This window comes from Tamandua tetradactyla, chromosome 3 (assembly GCF_023851605.1).
Source record: "Tamandua tetradactyla isolate mTamTet1 chromosome 3, mTamTet1.pri, whole genome shotgun sequence".
In the NCBI taxonomy this organism is placed as follows: domain Eukaryota; kingdom Metazoa; phylum Chordata; class Mammalia; order Pilosa; family Myrmecophagidae; genus Tamandua; species Tamandua tetradactyla.
In genome coordinates, this window is record NC_135329.1 from 149,381,461 (window position 1) to 149,395,347 (window position 13,887).

Sequence of the window (13,887 nt, forward strand, 5' to 3'; positions counted from 1 at the left end):
AGACAATTTCTGGAGGGCCAGCAATGTTTTGCCAAATTGTACATTCATGTTGCATTTGCTTTTCTGTTTGTATGTTATATTGTACAACAAAAACGTAAAATAAACACATCCATGGTCATCTCAAAAATGCATCAGGAAAAGAGATCATGTTAAGCATTATCCATCATTTAAGTTCTGCCAAAAAATAAGCTTGTTAGGTCTATGATTGCAAGCAGACCTGGGAGGAGAGGAGAAAAAAGCAAGCATGAAGACTCCAAATTCTAGAAGATGGTAGTAGTGAGAATGTGAGCTCTGGAATCAGACAGACCTGGATTTGAATTAAAACCCTATCACTTAGCAGCTGTGGAGACGGGCTGATGTTTAAACCTCTGAAATCCTCTGCTCCCCACTTCTGAAATGAAGATCACAATGATTTCTATGTCATAGGTCCTTGTGAGGCTTAAACAAGGTACATTTTAGATAATGCTCCTGCTTTTTAATAATTGCTCAATAAGTGTTCTTTTCTTTCACTCGGAAAGCTCGGAAGTAGAGGGAGAAATCACCAAAGGGAGTAGAAGAGGAGAAAACTCAGAGACTTGTTCTCTTTCTTTTCCATTCACTCCATTGACTTCTTCCTGAACCACTTACCAGAGACTGCTCTGGCAAGAATCACCAGGAATCTACTTCTTGTTATCAAACCAATGAACATCTTTTCTCCACAGCAGTTGACACTGTCAACTATACTCTCCCCCCACCCCTCTTAGCCTGTGGCCAGGGTCTTGCTATCTCTCTACCATCCTGCAACAGCCTCCTACTGTCCTCTCCAGGTGGCCCCTCTCCAGCCCTTTCCCCACAAGGCAGCAGAGTGATCGCCCTCAGGTGTAAATCTCATCATGACCCTTCCTGTGACCCATCATATTAATGTCTCTTCTCTTTAACCCACACTAGATGCCCTGAAGAATCTGGTCTCTATGTCTTCACTCTAACCTACCTGAGCTTGTTCAGAACTTCTGCCTTTCTACTACCTGTCTTCTCTGCCTGGAAGGTCCACACTCCACCTTCCCTTCACCATATTGCCACATGCTATCCACTGATGAGACACGCCTTAAGAACATTCCATGAAAAATTCAATATTGTGAAAATTTAACCTTTGTTATTCTTATTTTTTGCACTTAATGCAATTCAAGTCTTGTTAAATTTAAAGTGATGGTTTTGAAGTACCCAATAAGAACAGAAAAATAGAAATGAAGGAAAATAGAATTGAGTAGCTAGAACTGTATGAGGACACTTGTCTAGAATTTATAAATAGAGGACAAATCTTTGGAAGATGTTCTTGATCTTTAATTTATATTACAGATATATATGCTTATTCAAAAAAAGACACAATGTATAGAAGAATATTTTCATCCTTTGCCATTCTGAAGTGAAGGGTCTGTGAATTTTTCTGTGAAACTTACCTTCTCTCTTCCAATTGCCCCGCCCCCTAAAAAAAGAAACACCAACCATCAGCCGCTTTATTTAAAAACAAAGAGTCTCATGACAGTAGAATTATGATGATGAGCATTTTCCATGCTTTATTCTTCATGCCCAGAGTGACATTGGTAGACATATTAAAAGTCAATAGCACATATTTTGAAATTTAAGCTACCATGTTTAAAAAAAGTCATTTCCTTAAACAGGAAATGTATTAATAATGGCACAAAAGACAGTACAAGTCATACTATAGAGTACAATGTTTCCCTTCAGAGAGAAAATAATATCCTTATTTTCAAAGGGTAGTAATTCTTTAGCACAGTTGTTTAAAAAATAAATATAGGAGGGGGAATAAATCTTGCCTCCCTTCATCTCACATTCACATATATTTTCCTGGGTTCTGATCATTTGATAAGTTAGTGCATTTCACTAAGGATTTAAGTTGAGACTACCTGAAAATTTTAACTGCATTAATATTCTCTTGTTCTCACCAATCTCATAAGTTCTCTTTGCTTTATACATGTATCTACTTTTTTTTTTAACTTTTTTATTGTATAGTATACATACATACAAAGCAAAGAAATTTAAAAAAGCAATAGTTTTCAAAGCGCTCTTCAACAAGTCGGTACACGACAGGTCCCAGAGTTTGTCATGGGCTACCATGTGATCCTCTCAGATTTTTCCTTCTAGCTGCTCCAGAATATAGGAGGCTAGAAGGCTTAAATTTTTTTTATCATCACAATCAGCTTTTTTCCTTTCTTTTCTTTGTGAAAAATAACATATATACAAAAAAGCAATAAATTTCAAAGCACAGTACCACAATTAGTTGTAGAACATATTTCAGAGTTTGACATGCAATACAATTCCACAATTTTAGGTTTTTGCTTCTAGCTGCTCTAAGATACTGGAGCTAAAAGAGATATCAATTTAATGATTCAGCATTCATATTCATTTGTTAAATCCTGTCTTCTCTGCATAACTCCACCATCACCTTTGATCTTTCCATCCCTCTCTTTAAGGGTGTTTGGGCTATGGCCATTATAACTTTTTCATGTTGGAAGGGACTGCCATTAATATGGGGTAGGAAGATGGAACTATCTGATGTTCTGGAGAGGCTGGGCCCTCTAGGTTTCAGGACTTATCTGGTCCAGGGACCCTTCTGGAGGTTGTAGATTTCTGGAAAGTTGCTCTAGTGCATGGAACCCTTGTGGAATCTTATATGTTGCCCTATGTGTTCTTTAGGACTGGCTGGAATGGTCTTGGTTAGGGTTTGGCAGGTTATGATAGGTAGCAAGGTCTAACTGAAGTTTGCACAAGAGCAACCTCCAGAGTAGCCTCTTGACTCTATTTGAACTCTCTCTCTCTGCCACTGATATTTTATTAGTTACACTTCTTTCCCCTCTTTTGGTCAGGATGGAATTGTTAATCTCACATGCCAGGGCCAAATTCAACCTGGGAGTCATCTCCCATGTCACCAGGAAGACTTGTTCACTCCTGGATGTCATGTCCCACGTAGCGAGGAGGGCAACAATTTCACTTGCAGGGTTGGCTTAGACAGACTGAGGCCACATCTGAGTAACAAAAGAGGTCCTCCAGAAGTAACTCTTAGGCATACCTATAGGTAGCCTAAGCTTCTCTGCTACCTTCATAAGCTTCAAAAGAGTAAGCATCAGGATCAAGAACATGGCCTATTGATATGGGTGTCCCTAAAGTTTGACACAGTATCAGGGGACTCCCTGACAGTAAGGTGTAATAGTTCCATATTCTTTCTCCCATCCCTCAAGGGACGCTGCCAATACTTTTTGATTATCTGTTTTTATATACTCTTGGATATATCCAGGCATTACACTAATCTATACAGGCTTAAAGGACCTCTTTCTAATTCTGGGCTCCCTGTGTTTCAGTTGTTCAAATGAGCTATATAGATAGGTTGAGTTAGATTATGTGCTATAGAAAAATTCCAGCTTCAGACAAAATAAACCTTTCTTCCTTTGATCTCAAAGAATATGTGTGGTTCCAAAATATAGACACTGTCTTCCTTACCCCAGTGTTCTGAATTACTTTAACCCCAACCTGATTAGCTTCATTCTTATCTCTAAATATCAGGTTGTATATACATATATATATAACTTCATAAAATCCATCAAAACACATCAAAAAATAATGATAAGATATTCCAACTTCTTTTTCCAAAATAACTAACAAGCAGATTTCCTGGAGCAAATGAATGCTAGAAGAGATGCCACCCTCATTGGATTGACTCATTTCAGCAAGTGTCAGCATGATTATAAGTGAACGGTTATGAGAATTGTTAACCTGATAGAAGTCCCTCATTTTCCAGACTAAGGATCTAAGAAGGTCTCTGGAACAAAAGATTCTTTTACTGCTAAAAGTAACTTTCTAAAATGGGAACTCTCAAGCCTCCAAAAGGGTTCTTCTACTTTTGAATCAACATTCTCAGGATCCAGGATATAGATTATTCCTTGAAAATAATTTTTCACTAAACACTGGTTTGAGGAGTGCTTTAGAAATGTTTTTCCTTAAAGTCTCATTTTTGTAAGCAAAGAGGATTCGTTTGGGCTTGCAATCAGAAACCGCAAAGACGGGATTTTTATTTTTTCATAAAAGATAGAGGTTGCATAAATACATCAACCTTCAAAAGGCACAACTTTTTTGTGAATTGCTTCCAAATGTGATTTAAAGCTAAACTGAGCAAGAGAAAACATAACATCAAGTCCACCTATTTAATAGATTTGGATTCATTTGAGCTGAGTGAAAAAACAAATTACTCCATTAAATCAATTTAGTAAAAGCCAAAATATGCCTCTGAGCATAGTGTGGGTCTAAAGATGACTCACTTTCCACTGTTTCTTAAACTGTTTTATTGGCACAGGTGCCTATCTCTTTGTCTGATGTGACTTAAGAGGGAGTTAAAGAATCTATTTCAAAAAACAGACCAAAAAAATAAAAATTTTATGTTCCCAAGTAGCTTCTTTTCTCATCTGTGAAAATGTCACAGTTCTATTAAAGTGAATAAAAAAGCAAGTCTATATATCCTAAGAAGACAGAAGAAGCCATACCTGTCTTATTCGCATCCTATCCTTAGAATGAGGTCAGCACCTGAACAGAAGCCAATCAATAAATATCTGTTGAATGAACATGTTTCCTGGTATTTTTATACCAATTAAATTTTTCATTTTGGGTTTGTTTGTTGCCTTTAAAAAATTAAATCTCTTTTCAGTCCATAAACGCAAGAACTCAAAGAAGTTATTTTAAAAACTAAGGAAAATAGAACGTTAGGATGAATAAAGTATACTTACTCTTTCTGAAAAATGGAGATGAAGGCAAATTTCTTATTTGTAACAATTTGTTGGCCAGCCTGTCTACAATCTAGTAATTGAAGAGGACAGAGTAAGTGTTAGCTTCTAATACACGCATGTGGTTACTTAATAACAGAGTACAATCCTTATCCTCAAAATTTTGTGTTCCAAAATTCACTGAATTGTAGAATGACCTTATCTTTCCAAGTTCCTATAAATCTTAATTTTAACCTTATTTAATTGAGTAGTTGACAAAAATAATTCTAGCACATACATTTTCACTAGCCTTTCCGCAATATCAGATTTCACAGGAATAGTATTTGTCATTGGGATTGAACATTAATATCATAAAGAATGAAAAATACTGATACTGAAGACATAGTTTTAATCTTCATGAACATTCTCACATGAATAAGGTTTGATTCCCTCCCCAGGGGCCTGTGGGCCTGTGTTCATTTGAACGGCTTGTAACCTAAATTCTGAATAAGGCATAAGGGAATAAGTCAAATGGAAAGCATGTACTTTAGTATTAATTCAACTATTACATTACATTTTAAAGAAGGAGGAAAATATGGCAGCTTTCATTTCAACACTTCAAGGAAAAGGGAGTAGGGTTATGTTAAAGTCAGGACAGAAAACTGTTTAGCTGCATTTTTGTTAACAATTTGGAAGCATCCATTGTATTACTTCTGTAATGTTATTGAGCTAGTTTTATTAAGGCAAATTTATAGCAATGTTAGAAATTAATACCACTCTTATTTCCTCCACTGTCTGACTTTATTGAATGCCATGGGGCATATTAATCAGTAAAGCCAAGTAGTGCATGAAATAAAAGTATAAATTAACCTGTAACATGAATATAAAAGGGGCTTAATAAAATAGAAATAAATAACACTTTAATGATACTCAACCTGCCCTGTCTGAGCCAAGCAAAAATTGTGATAATGCCAAACACAGAGTCTAAAGAGCCCTATATATTTTTATAAAGTTAAATGGAAGAACACATTGACGTGGAAGTCAACAATGACAATTACGGCCACACAAGCCAGAAATGATGTGTTGCTTGAATCGTGGTTTTATCAGCTCAACAGATAAGCGCATGTCCTGCATTAAAAGAAAACTCTGAGCAGCTAACGAGTCTAAGCTCTCACATTTTGTCAAGTGGTTTTGAAGAAAACTTTCTATTGGGTTTTTTCTCCACAATATATGCTATTACTTTTAAAAATTCAGTACATGGTTTCCAAATTTATGAACGTAAACTGTATTTTCTTCAAATATTTTAAAAATACAATATCTTACTAAACATCTTAAATCTCCTCTCCTCTCTACCCATATTTAGGAACCAGGTTATTCTATCTTTCTTCTTTCTTTGGATCAAGTAGAATACAGTGTTAATCTGTCATTAATACGTAATAGTAAAGCTTTTTAGAAAAAGAAAAATGTTTTTAGAGAAACTTTTACATATATATTTATACACTAATATGCAACTGGATTACACTGTCCTTTATTTCCCTCTAAAAAGTGTTTTCTATTAGTGTATAATTGAATCAACTATGGTACCACAGTGTAAGACACCTACAAAATGAAATTGAAAACTTTTCCAAAACAAGTAGTCATAGAAGGATTTCTTCTGCCCCTATCAGTAAAACTAAAATAACCATTGGCCTTCAGTCTTATCTATAAATCTATATTTATGTATGATATCATGTTGGGGGTGAAGGGTGGGCACTTGTAATACCTGTTATCTTTTTAATATAAGCATTTGTTAACCTTACCAGGTTGATGGAAGAACAAAATAAAATATGTTAACATTAAGAATAGCAAAATATGCTCCCCTAATGTAAGATATTATTAATATTCATAGAAAGAAAACACCCCATCACAACTCTACTCAGCAAGCTCTCCTAGAATTTAGCCCTAACTATATTAACCAAGAAAGACAGTATAAAAACATTTTAAATTACACTCTAAAATTATGTGAACAGTGTCTTTTTAAAATTATACTTCTTTATTTTGCTTTCAAATGCTGATGCTAAATCAATTTGATTAAATGTTCAAGGATGCTGTACCTTGTCAGCAAATAATATTATTACAATATTATTCCCTGTCCCTAGAATGTTGTTCCCATTATGTCTTCCTTTAAAATCCTCCTTGGCTCCCACTGACTCTCGAATGAAGTCCTAACTGTTTGGCTGCACATTAAAGCTTCACAGATAGCCCTCTACTCTCCTCTAAGTACCCAAAATTCCTATGTTCTAGTGCTACTGGGGCACATTTCCAACCCTGCCTTTTTGCTTTCCAACTACTTTCTGCCTGAAATATCTTCCATTCCCACCGCAACTACTGCATCCCTCTCGCCACCCCATATATTTGTTTATAATCTTCAAGGACCTGTTCAAATGCTATTTCTCCCTAAAGATTTCTGATCACTCTGAGATTGCATTCCTTTATTTTCAACATGTAGGGAACCAGAATTGTTGATCCGCACCTTTATCACAAAAGTTTAAGTCTTATATTGTTTTGACAAAATATATATTTATATTTCTTAATATTTTATTGTATGGATTGCACCAATATTCGATGTCTTGGGCAATGTAAAACTGATACCTAGTTACAAGCTATTTGTTATGAAATTTTAAAATTCTTCAACAGAAATTGTTTAGATATACAAAACTCTTCTTAACATAATCATAAACCCGCACATTGTGAGGTGATTTTTCTGATACCATCAGCAAAGTCACCAAGCCAGGTATTTAAGTATCACTCTAGAGTTCCTTCCCCTCCAATAGAGCAGAAGAATCTAGGATGAACCCCAATATATATATAATATGCATGACATTTCCATGGTTTATTTAGAGAGCACAAAGTAATTCAGGTATTCTGAATTATTTTACAGTCGGGAAAACCTACTGACCCAAGGACCTTGTCAAGCATAAAAGAATAATATTAAATGCCACTGGGCTTTTGCACTTTATTAACTTTGAAATTGGAAACTAAGTCTGGGCCATATGAGAATGCGCAGTGATTCTGGAGAGCCCTTCCCTTACTTTCACAATATCAAAAATATGTCAGAATATGTATATTTTAACTCCTATTTGTTTCTGGAAGAAAAAAAAAAGCTGCAGCTGGGAACGCAAGCAAGCAGCCACGGAGATTATGAAGAGATTCTGGCTGATTTCATTTTAGAAAAATAATAAAATTTGGAGCAGGGTTTTTCCCCGGCTTAAAAAACAGGGAAGAGAACACTGCCAATTTTTTGCCTGTCAGTTATTCTTACTGGTATCCTGATTATTTCGTACGATTAATGAATAAAAATTGACCCTCTGTGACTTAAAATTATAAAATCTAACACATGACTGTCTGTGTTCTAAACATCTATGTTATAAGCTAAAACAACAACTATAATATTATTATAATAATCCAGCCAGAAAAACTACAGACTATAAAACAGTATGGGCTCCCCCTGCTGTTTCTACGGCTAAACTTAACTAACATTTCCGGTTGCCAGGGCTTGGTGCCCTGATTTTCAGGCTGATTCATAAACAAAGGGTAAATAAAACAAAATTAAAATACCATTATGTCAATAAATCAGTGGGTCGAGGGGAAGAGGAGAAATGAAACTGTCGATGCATTTAATATCATAAGTAAGCGTGTACGTGAAAGCGAGCCTTGTCTGGAATTATGAAAGCGATGCTAATGTGTTTCTGGGGAGCGGCAAGGCCGATCTGCCACTGCGTTTAGATTGAGAAGTTTTCCAAGACTGACTTGCTGCGGAACTTTGTCAAATGTGAAAACCATGTAATGCCCTTTGGCAGATTGGACACGGTGCCGCCATCTCTAATCCTGCAAGTGCAACATTGTAGACCAGCCCGAGCCCAATCGGGCACGCTGAGGCCATTATTTGGGAGAAGTCTTAATGACATTGAACAGGAGGCTAGTTTAGCATCTTGTCCAAGTGAGATCCCAGGCCTCCTCCGTGATGGCTGCTTGGAATTCTGTAGGCTAATGAGGGGAACCATCTGTAATACTTTGCTGGCAGATGTGACTCCCCCATACTGTGCCAACATCTCCTAATGGAATGGTCTGCAGAGGGCTCCAGTGTCACTCTGCGAGGAAAGATTGTGAGATTTAGCAACCATGTAATCTAGGGGCCAAACAAATATTTAATTATTCATATATCTGCATTTTAGTATGCCTTGTCTTTTCAAATGTGAATATCAGAATGAATGCACGGGAGTATTTATTGTGAGTTTGTCTTTTTATTGTCACGTTCAGGGACACCAACCCACTGCGAGTAAAAAAAAAAAAAGTAAAAATTTTATAGACTATTTCAAATTAAAAGGGGAATCCAAACTGAGCAAAATGGTATTTGCTTATAACACTATTTCAAAGTCATCAGAGAAATCTCCAAAGAGGAAAAATATGTATATTCTCAATTATATTTTCTTTCTTACTTCCTGCATGCCTTCAAATGTATTCATTTGCAGTATAGGGTTGATTTCAAATTTTATAATATTAAAAAGTAATAAGAAATTAAACTCAAATGATATATCTTCAAATCTCTTTATGAGTAAATTTCAAATTATGATGGAATGACATTTCTAAGCATTTACTTGGAAGCATATGGCAAATTATATAAGGATTATAGTAGGTATCAAAATATTTTAAAGCAATCATTAAACAGTTTTAAAGATAGACCTACAGTGCCTAATCACAAACTCAGCATTTAAAATAAGTACTTAAATACTACAAAGATGTTTTAAAAGAGCATAAGTTATTTTATTTTGCTGTAACTCTCACAATTTTATAGCAATTCAACTCTATCATTCACTCCAGTTTCAATGAATCGCCACTGCCATTGAAAAAGCCTTTTTAAAATGAATTTTATTTTTCAAAAAATAATAATACTCCTTTTCACATACTGATGAGAAACACTGATTCAATTACATAAGCTCAGCTTTCATCTCAAAGGAGATATGATAAATACATATAAGACCAGGTCATCTGAATTTTTTAAGATTTTTTTTTTTTTAACTTGGGCCTTATACACCAAAAGTTGGGCGAGGAGATGCTTAAAACCAAAGAGAAAATGTCAAAACTTAACCTTGTTGTAACAAGTTTAGGCAAATGTTTAATATGAAATATGCAGTGTTCAGTGAGTGTAAAATAAGCTTAAAATATGCTTACAAGAGTAGTTTATAGAAACCTCACACACCACACCATCGCCAGCTATTTTTACCATCTAATGCCTCACCTAGATAAGATTTGAAATATTTTGCCAATATCAAGGTAGCATAAACTAGGCTTGTGAGGTAAGACTATGCCAATTCTTCCAGGCTGAAACCTCCTCTTAAATTAGATTTGCCTTGCAAAAATATTACAAGAAGTTCCAGTTCACATTATCTTTATTCACTGTAGCTGACACAGATATAGATATAGATATGTGAAGACATTCAAAAAGAGAAGTTCTTCTTTACAACTTTCAGTTTATTTTCATAATAAATTCTACATAGAATTTTAGTACTAATAATTGATTTTAGCAATAAATAATAGGGTTATAAACAGTGCCCACCATTTAATGAAAGAAATGTCTCTGCTTCAGCTTTTATTTAGTAGCATCTGAAGAGCCTCGATAACCCTAGTAAGATCAGTATGTTAATTAAATGAGAAAAATGGATAGCCAAAGATTCTTTCTTAAAATAAATACTATTGGTTTCCAGTTTTCCTGCAAATCATCATAACCTATTTCTATTTGAGGATAGATTTGGCTCCAAGACTAAATCTACTTCATACATCCCAAATAAGGTGTCTTTTGCCCAGAATTTTTATATTTTTTTCATAGTGTACCAGCTACAAATATCATCTTAAGGGGTTTTTGCTTTATTAACCATTTGAGAGTTATTCATCTTACAGTTATGCCTGGGCGAGGTAGCAGAGCCTGTTCAGAGCAAAAATTATTAGCTACTTAAAAATGAACACAAATTTAGACTTACAACACGTCCTCAGTGCTGTTATTTGTGGTGAAGTTCCAGAGCTACTACATGTCCTAAGTAAATATTCAAATACATCTACAAATGGAAAACAAAAGGCTAAAAATTCACTGGCAAAAGACTGAGCTTCTCCATCAACATAGCAGAAATATTTCAAATAAATGATCTCTTCTCAAATCCTTTGGAGAAGCGATTGCATTTGTCTGGCCTTTCCTCTTCCCGCCCTGCCCACCATTTTTCTCTCCTTTCATCTATAATCCCGTCTGCTCCTCTCTGGCCACACTGCAATGATTCCCCATTATGTTGATGGGAGAAAGAAAAAAAGTGCGGGAGGACGAAGGATACGTCCGTGGAGGCCACAAGGAGACAGACGCCTTTTCAGATTTGAGAGTCAGCGTGCCTCCCCTTTCTCACCACCGGCTGGCGCCAGAGCCCTAAAGATGCAGTGATATATTGCGTCATACCTTGCTGATTAACAAAGCAGTTTTAAAACATCTTAATTATCGGAGGAAACGAGAAATTACGAACGTGTAGCGAAGCAGCAGCGAAGAGGCTGGCATGCCTGTGAAAATAACTCCATTTTATGAATCCAAGCTTTTGTCTTAAAAAAAAAAAGCATCAATAAAGAATTCATGGTTTAAAAAAAAAACATACCCGAAAAATAAACCGAGGGAAACACTTTTTTTCTCCACAAACTAGTCACTATTTATGTAAAACTTTCAAGTCATATAATCTATTGACCTAAATAAAGCGCCCTTATTATTATTTTTTTTATTATGTCTTTAGTTCAAGACAGAAATGTCGGACACATCGGGTTAAACAGGAAAATCTACTTGACTGCTTTAAGCTCCTAATTCTCTCTTTCCTCCGTCCTTCCAGGTACCTCCTAGCTTCACTCTCCTTTTCTGGGCACCTAGGCTACGAGAGACCGGCTTTGGATTCTCTCACCCCGCGCGTGCTTTTCGGCCCTGGCGGACTCGTTCACGGCGGTGGGTTCTGTGGGGAGGGGCTGGTCAGCCATCTAAACGCATAGAACATTGCTCACTTTCCGGAAAGACTGCCCTGGACAGATGGGCAGGACCTAAAGTATCATTATGCTAGTAAAATACGCTGAGACATAGGTCTGGAGAGAAGAAGATCTTACGTGAAAAATTCAAAGCGTATGCTGCCATGGAAAATATTCTTTTCCTTTGAGAAAACTACGAGGGTTTGTGGTACATTTTTATACTTAGAAAAATGACAGAAGCCGATTTGACAGGATTCAGACAAAACTACAGTGAAATACCATAATTTTAAAAAGAAGTGTTTTATAGCTTGACGTGTGAACATCTTAATTGGCTGGTAATGCTTATTCGAAGCACATGGCCTTTTACCCACCCCACCCATTTCCTGCCGGGACGGTTGGGGGTGGGGCATTTGGGAAAAGAGGGAAGAAACTGGTTTCCCTGAGCTTTCCTCTGACTTTCGCAGACAGAAAAATTTCAAGCTTTCTTCCCCTAACCCTTACCCTAGTTCCTGAAAGAAAGAATGCTAAGCTTATCTTGGGTGGACTTGCTTTTCCCTACACTACAAATACGATAAAAACCTGCTTTCTGTCCTTACAAGCCAGTTCTTCTATCAGCCAAACATACATTTGGTGCCTCGAAGGCTGCTAGTTCTAAATCTTTTCCTGAATTGAGTTTTCCCTTGGATAATAGTGAATCATTGTCCTTTAATCTCCAAGTAAGGTCCCAGAAATGAAGCAGAACAGAAAATGGTCTGTAACACAAATTAACATTCATTTTGATGGGTTTTCGGTCTTCCAATTGAAAATCTCCTTTATGAACACTTTTCTAATGGCACCTGAGTGACTCTGATGTAGGAAGGAGCTTTCAGAAGATGAAAATGAAATTTGAGGGAAAGTTTCAAGAAGTCTGAAAGCGCAGCTGTGATAGAGAAGCTCAAAATGTCTGCCTTTGTCATGAAGGGTCAGTTTTAATCCTTTGCAATCAACTGTAATTTTGCTGGGCCTTTCCAGGAGACATAATGACAAGAGAACTACTTTAACCATAATTCCAAATGCCCCAGTCTTATGCTAACTGCAGGTATCTTTTGTTACTTGCTGTCCTTTACCTACAGATAGTGTCAGGTGCTCCTGAAACCAGGAGGTTCCTCTCCAAAACCCCGTACATGCCTGATTCAGTTTAATTCATATTCTACTCAACATGCCCGTTTTATTTCCAGTGGAAATTGCTCATTTAATTGCACTGTAAGTTTTATGGTGTATGCCCCAGGCTGCGTTCTTTATGCTAGGCATTTCAGTATTTATGGGCAGAGCTATACCCAAAACTTCAAACATAAAGTAAAACCAGCAAAATATGCTCTCCTCCAATTCCACAAATACTTTTCACCAGTTTCATTATTTTTTCCAATGAAATTAAATGTGTGATAAACCTGTAACATTGACTATTGCTTGGAATCTCCACAGCTGCTTCTGCCTTTCATATTCAAAATCTGATAAGCTCTACTTTCTTGCTTAAGAATGAGATTGCAAAAGAGCAAGCATGCTCCCTCTCTATATGGGCTTGCTCTCCAATAACAATAAGGATGTCCTCTGTAGATACTGTAGAATTATTGTCTATGAGACTAACAGGCTTTAAAAGATGTTTTCTTTAAATGAACTGTGCCCACTAGGTCACGTCTGCACACAGTAAATACACAGTGGGGGTGACAGATCTCATGCAGATGATGTTGTATAGTGCTGGTTTAAAGAAATAAATATCTTATGTCAGCCTCCTGCTGCAGGTGGTTCCTGTGTTTTGGGGCCGAGGTAGACAAAGATATGATTTTACCTATGGGAAACTACTCACGTGCTATTACACTTCTACGTACTCTGTTTTAGTAAACTATGACTATCTTTACTACTGGTTATCCCCCTGTATGAAATATATGAAAACATGTTTCCAGGAAATTCCAGAGTTTTAGACAAATGCTACTCCATAGACCATTCAGGACTTTTACGAAAGGTTTCAGTGGAGTGTTATACGCTGAAGCCTATCATGGAGTTTCGGGAAAGATGAACAGTCAGAGAATAAAGACTGTTGAAGGAACTGCTACTGTGAATAGAAAGAAGAGAGCTTTATTAA